Here is a 5,826-nt window from a genome sequence, read left to right on the forward strand (position 1 = left end):
CAGGGTCGGGCTCCGGCGCGGGATGCAAGGCAGCGGGGCGGCGCCAGCGAGGCGGCGGCCTCAGGGCGGCGGAGGCGCGGGGCACTGTCGGGCCCGGTTCAGCCCGGCGCGGGTTGGATCTGGGCTCGGCGGGCTACATTGGCGTGGTGGACGGCTGGCCACATGGCTGCTGTCATGGTTCTAAGTCTGACAGTAAGTATAGGGGGTACGAATGAGGAGGCAAGGTCCTGGCTATGGTGAGATTGTACGCAAGTGCTTACGAGTTCAGGCCCATCTCGGAGGAGGTAAAAGCCCTACGTCTCGGTGCCCTGAGGCGGTCGACTGGAATATGGGAGTATGTGTGTTATAGGGGGGTGCAAACCCTTGTGCCAGAGGAGGGGGTGGCTTATATAGAGTGCGCCAGGACCCCAACCATCCCCCGTTACAAGGAGTTCAATGTACATAAAGATGGGGCGTTACTGATAACGCCAGCCATAAAGTGCTATTAATAATCTTAAAGACTATAGAGTGAACGCCTGACCGTTGTTGTCCTAGTCGACTCCTGGTCTTCGGTAGGTCGAGTGATTTCCGGAGGGAGGCGTACCCGAGTGAGGTGACTAGTCGAGTGGATTGCACTTGACGCCTTCAATTGGTACTCCATGTTGTCCCTTGGGTGTCTTTGCTTCTAGGGTAGTGACCTTGGGTAGGGCGTATAGGTCAGGCCTATGGCCCTACCCTAGGTCTATATCATCATCATTAGCCCCCGAATTGATTGAGGTCCGAGTGAAAAGAAGGTTGAAGTTGATCTCGCCTTGACTCTTGTGCTTCACAAGTACCTATTTGGACTGGAGGTCCATGTTGGAACTTCGGCTTCGTTTCAGTCGCCTTGATCGATTCAAAAGTTGCCGAGTTGATTTATTCCATCACTCGTCGAGCGTTACTTTTGACATGAAATCTTTGGCGCGATTGGTTACGACGTATCCCGGATCTCACGGGATTCGAAATTTTGGGGAAGCGCGCGAGGCAAAGCGTGCCGTAGTAAGCGGGGTGGATAGACAGGAGCACCTCGATCTTTGTGCCATCTTTTTCGCCACATACCCAGCGCACGACTATTGTGGGATTTGATAGGATTGCACGGGCCCACACGTCAGCCACTCGGAAGCGGGTCCTTAAAAGGCGACGGGGCCGAGGCATCGACACTGTGCGCATCCATTATCCCTCCTGCTCCTCTGCTTCTCCACCGCATCTTGCTCCTCCTCTCTCGATGCCGCCACCCCGCCACCATGATGAAGGACAAGACGATAGCGCTGGAACGTGCGAAGAAGGCGACGGGGGCGGCGAAAGGCAAGAAGACGAATCGGGGGTCGTCGTCTAGGTCTACGCTGCCGTCGGGTTGGATCCAGGGCGATTGGAACCGATCTTCGCTCCGGCCAGAGGATTTGGAGGAGCTGGCTGACTCCGGTCTGATCGTCGACAGAGTTGCGAGGTTGCCGAAGGGGGAAACGGAGCCTCAGCCGCAGTCGGGTGAGTGCGTTCTGCTCGCCACCCATGTCGACCGCGGTTTCTCCCTTCCTCCGCATCCTTTTTTCCAGGGTTTCTTGAACTTTTTTGGAGCTCAGCTCCATCACTTCTCTCCCAACACCATTATGTACCTCGCCGCGTTTGTGTCCATGTGTGAAAATTTCCTATGTTGTCGACCGCACTGGGGTCTTTTCAAACACATCTTCACAATCCGCTCCCAGTCGGTGAAGAAAGCAATTCGAGTGACGAGAGGATGCACGTGATCCAAATGTGCGGGGGTTTGAGGATCCAGAAGAGGAAAAGGAGCGCTTTCCCCGCCATGACACTTCCTGAGTCGGTCAGGGGCTGGCAGTCGACCTGGTTCTACTTCCAGGATATTGCGACTCCCAGTTAGTTGATCGGTCTTCCCCCTTTCTCTTTAGATCGCACCCAGGAACCTTCATCGTTGAAAGTGACCACTGCAGAGAGGGTGGAGACGAACATGTTGGTCGAGAGAGTGGTCCAGTTGATCAATCAGGGTGTTACCGGCATGGACTTGTTTGAGGTGTTTCTCAGTCGACGCATCCAGCCGCTCCAGGCTCGTGACCACTCGATTTGGATGTACTATGGAGCCAACGACACTGCTCGGGTTCATCCAGAGGAGGTTACGGCCGAGAGGGTGGACCTGTGGCTGAAAGGTATTACAGGAAACAAGGACAACCCCAAGGAAGCCAGGAGAGTCGACCGATTCAGCGCCAACAACCAACCAGATAAGGTCTGGGCTCTGCTACCGACTGACTTCGATATGCTTTGTGACTATTTCTGAATCCGACTGATATTTGTTTGACTGCTTGTCTTGTAGGTTTATACTGAGATGTACTCGGTGCCCAACGACGAACAAGCTTTGGAGCAAGACCAGGAGGGAGAGGACAGCACGGAAGAAAGCGGCAACTTGCAATCTCCAAAAGACGACGACGAGGAGGAAAGCGATGAGTCGGACGACAATGAGATAGTCGACTCACCACCCCGCATAGAGCGCCGATCCAAGCTCCTCCATGATTCTGCAGGCGGGCGGGGCAAGACTGTGGCTCCAAGCACTCAAGCACAGAAGCGCACTTGGACTTAGACTCCCGGGCCGACGGAGAAGGTCGCTAAGCAGCCCAAGGTCATCCCCTCGAAGGCTCGGAAGACCTTGCCTAAGATAAAGATGGACGTTCCTATTGCCTCTGGGTGTGTGTGTTCTCTTTGTTTCTATGTTGTCTTCCACTGACTGATACTTCTATTCTGACCGAGTGGATTATGAACTTTTCTAGCCCCGCAACTTCTACGACTGATATGGACGTTGACAAGGCCCTAGGTGATGAGGAAACCGACGACGCGGCCACCACCAAAGCTAGTATGCTCTATCCAACTTGAATTTATTCTGCCGATTGGATTGCTGGTCGATTGAACTCTTAAGGTTGCTTTTTGTTGCAGCTCCACGGGACGTTATTGAGCTTCTGGATGATGAGGAAGAAGTGTCTCTGAGAGAGAGAAGGAGGAGGGGTAGGGCGTCGAGTGGGAAAACCACCAAGGGTCAGGTGCTTCATTCGTCATTGGTGCTTGAGATAGTGTCCAGCGATCCGGAGATCCAGCTCGGACCAATGTTACTTTTTCCAATCCATTGTCGACTGACCGTCCATCGGGGTCGACTACTCAGCCCTCTGCCGCTCCAGTACAACTCCATGCATCCGACCATGTGGCTACTCCGGCTGCAGTGCCATCATCACTCTTCGCTGCATACCAGACTCCAAACGACCCACCGAGTGACGCCAGGGAGGCTCTTCTCGAGGTAAATCTCGTGATGGAGCAGATGCAGGTGGTGCATGAGGCCAGTCGGGTCGCTTACAATGGCAGCACCGCTCTGCATGCCAACGTCAAGGTCAGTTGATTTCCGACTGTTGCTTCACTTGTCCATACGGTGTTCTTGGATGAGCGTTTTGGAACCTATTATGTGTATCTATCATGGGTCTATCTTTCACATCCAATTGATGTCTACTACACAACCTTCTTCTTGTAGACATTGTTGGGCCTCCAAGTGCAGAGGTTTGTAGGACAATAGCAAATTTCCCTCAAGTGGATGACCTAAGGTTTATCAACCCGTGGGAGGCGTAGGATGAAGATGGTCTCTCTCAAACAACCCTGCAACCAAATAACAAAGAGTCTCTTGTGTCCCCAACACACCCAATACAATGGCAAATTGTATAGGTGCACTAGTTCAGCGAAGAGATGGTGATACAAGTGCAATATGGATGATAGATATAGGTGTTTGTAATCTAAAAAAAATATAAAAACAGCAAGGTAACAAGTGGTAAAACTGAGCGTAAATGGTATTGCAATGCTATGAAACAAGGCCTAGGGTTCATACTTTCACTAGTGCAAGTTCTCTCAACAATAATAACACAATTGGATCACATAACTATCCCTAAACATGCAACAAAGAGTCACTCCAAAGTCACTAATAGCGGAGAATAGACGAAGGGATTATTGTATGGTACGAAACCACCTCAAAGTTATCCTTTCTGATCGATCTATTGAAGAGTCCGTAGTAAAATAACATGTAGCAATTCTTTCCATTTGATCTATCATAGAGTTTGTACTAGAATAACACCTTAAGAGACAAATCAACCAAAACCCTAATGTCACCTAGATACTCCAATGTCACCTCAAGTATCCATGGGTATGATTATACGATATGCATCACACAATCTCATATTCATCTATTCAACCAACGCAAAGAACTTCTAAGAGTGCCCAAAGTTTCTACTGGAGAGTCAAGACGAAAACGTGTGCCAACCCCTATGCATAAGTTCACAAGCTCACTGAATCCGCAAGTTGATCACCGAAACATACATCAAGTAGATCACGTGAATATCCCATTGTCACCACAGATAAGCACATGCAAGACATACATCAAGTGTTCTCAAATCCTTAAAGACTCAATCCGATAAGATAACTTCAAAGGAAAACTCAATCCATTACAATAGAGTAGAGGGGGAGAAACATCATAATATCCAACTATAATAGCAAAGCTCGTGATACATCAAGATCGTGACGAATCAAGAATACGAGAGAGAGAGAGAGAGAGAGATCAAACACATAGTTACTGGTACATACCCTCAGCCCCGAGGGTGAACTACTCCCTCCTCGTCATGGAGAGCGCCGGGATGATGAAGATGGCCACTGGTGATGGATCCCCCTACGGCAGGGTGCCAGAACAGGGTCCCGATTGGTTTTTGGTGGCTACAGAGGCTTGCGGCGGCGGAAATCCCGATCTATGGTGCTCTTGGATGTTTTCAGGGTGCTAATATTAGCAGAATAGCTATTCTGCACACCACTTCTGCACTGCACGCAGAACGCAAGCGCACTGCATCTTCTTGATGACGAGCACTGCAATGCTTCACGGGAGAACTGCTTCATTTTCCGGTGTTCCGCCCGCGCGTTCTATGTGGAATCGGGTGTCGCTGGATGATTCAGTTTGTGTCTGCATCTCATTTTAGCTTTATTCTTTATGATTTACAGGAAAATATACTATAGTGCTTGCAAATCGACGGATTTGGAGGACGAGCTTTCTCTATTCGTCCGTGTTCGCGTCAGATGCGATTTTTTTTGTGCTCAGATGTTGTTATTTAGTAGGAATTCTTTGATTGCGTTCGTTTTAATCGGTCCGTTCACTCTATAATTTGTTAATTTTTAGGAGTTAATTTTCAATTCTTGGTATGTTGGTTGTGCGGGCGGGTGAGCTTCGTCCGCTCCTCTGTTCTTGTTGATTTTTTTGATTTTTGCCCGTCCACGCGTGTTTGAATATTGTAATTACTGTTGCTGTAGGTTTGAATTCATTGTATTGCAGGTATAATTGTCATTTTTTGAATCGCGTTTTTGAAATGAATGGTGATGCTGTTCGTCAAGTTGCCATATCTTCCATGTAAATTTTTGCGGGTGTATTGTTCGATGGTTTAGTGGCTGTAGAATTTTTAGGCGAGTTATGGAAGTGCGAGTGAAATTGACACCTCTATCAGTCTATCACATTGTCTGTAGTTTTACTGCTTTAATTTTATTTGTTGTAGTCGCGGAAACATTGTAGTGCACTGCATTTTCTTTGGTAGCGTACTTCGTGTAGCTTTATTACAGTGGTTATGGCTGTTTATGAGATTTCTCCTTTTCGTAAACTACATTCTGTGTTTACTACATTCTGTGTTCTAGATGACTGCATAATATGCATTTCTGTACTGCATTAGCAGTGTTGTTAATGATCTATTCTGCTATTAGAAGGGATGGTCCATGATGCGCTTGTGTTAGCTGAATAGT

The sequence above is a fragment of the Triticum dicoccoides genome, chromosome 3B (assembly GCF_002162155.2).
Source record: "Triticum dicoccoides isolate Atlit2015 ecotype Zavitan chromosome 3B, WEW_v2.0, whole genome shotgun sequence".
In the NCBI taxonomy this organism is placed as follows: Eukaryota; Viridiplantae; Streptophyta; class Magnoliopsida; order Poales; family Poaceae; genus Triticum; species Triticum dicoccoides.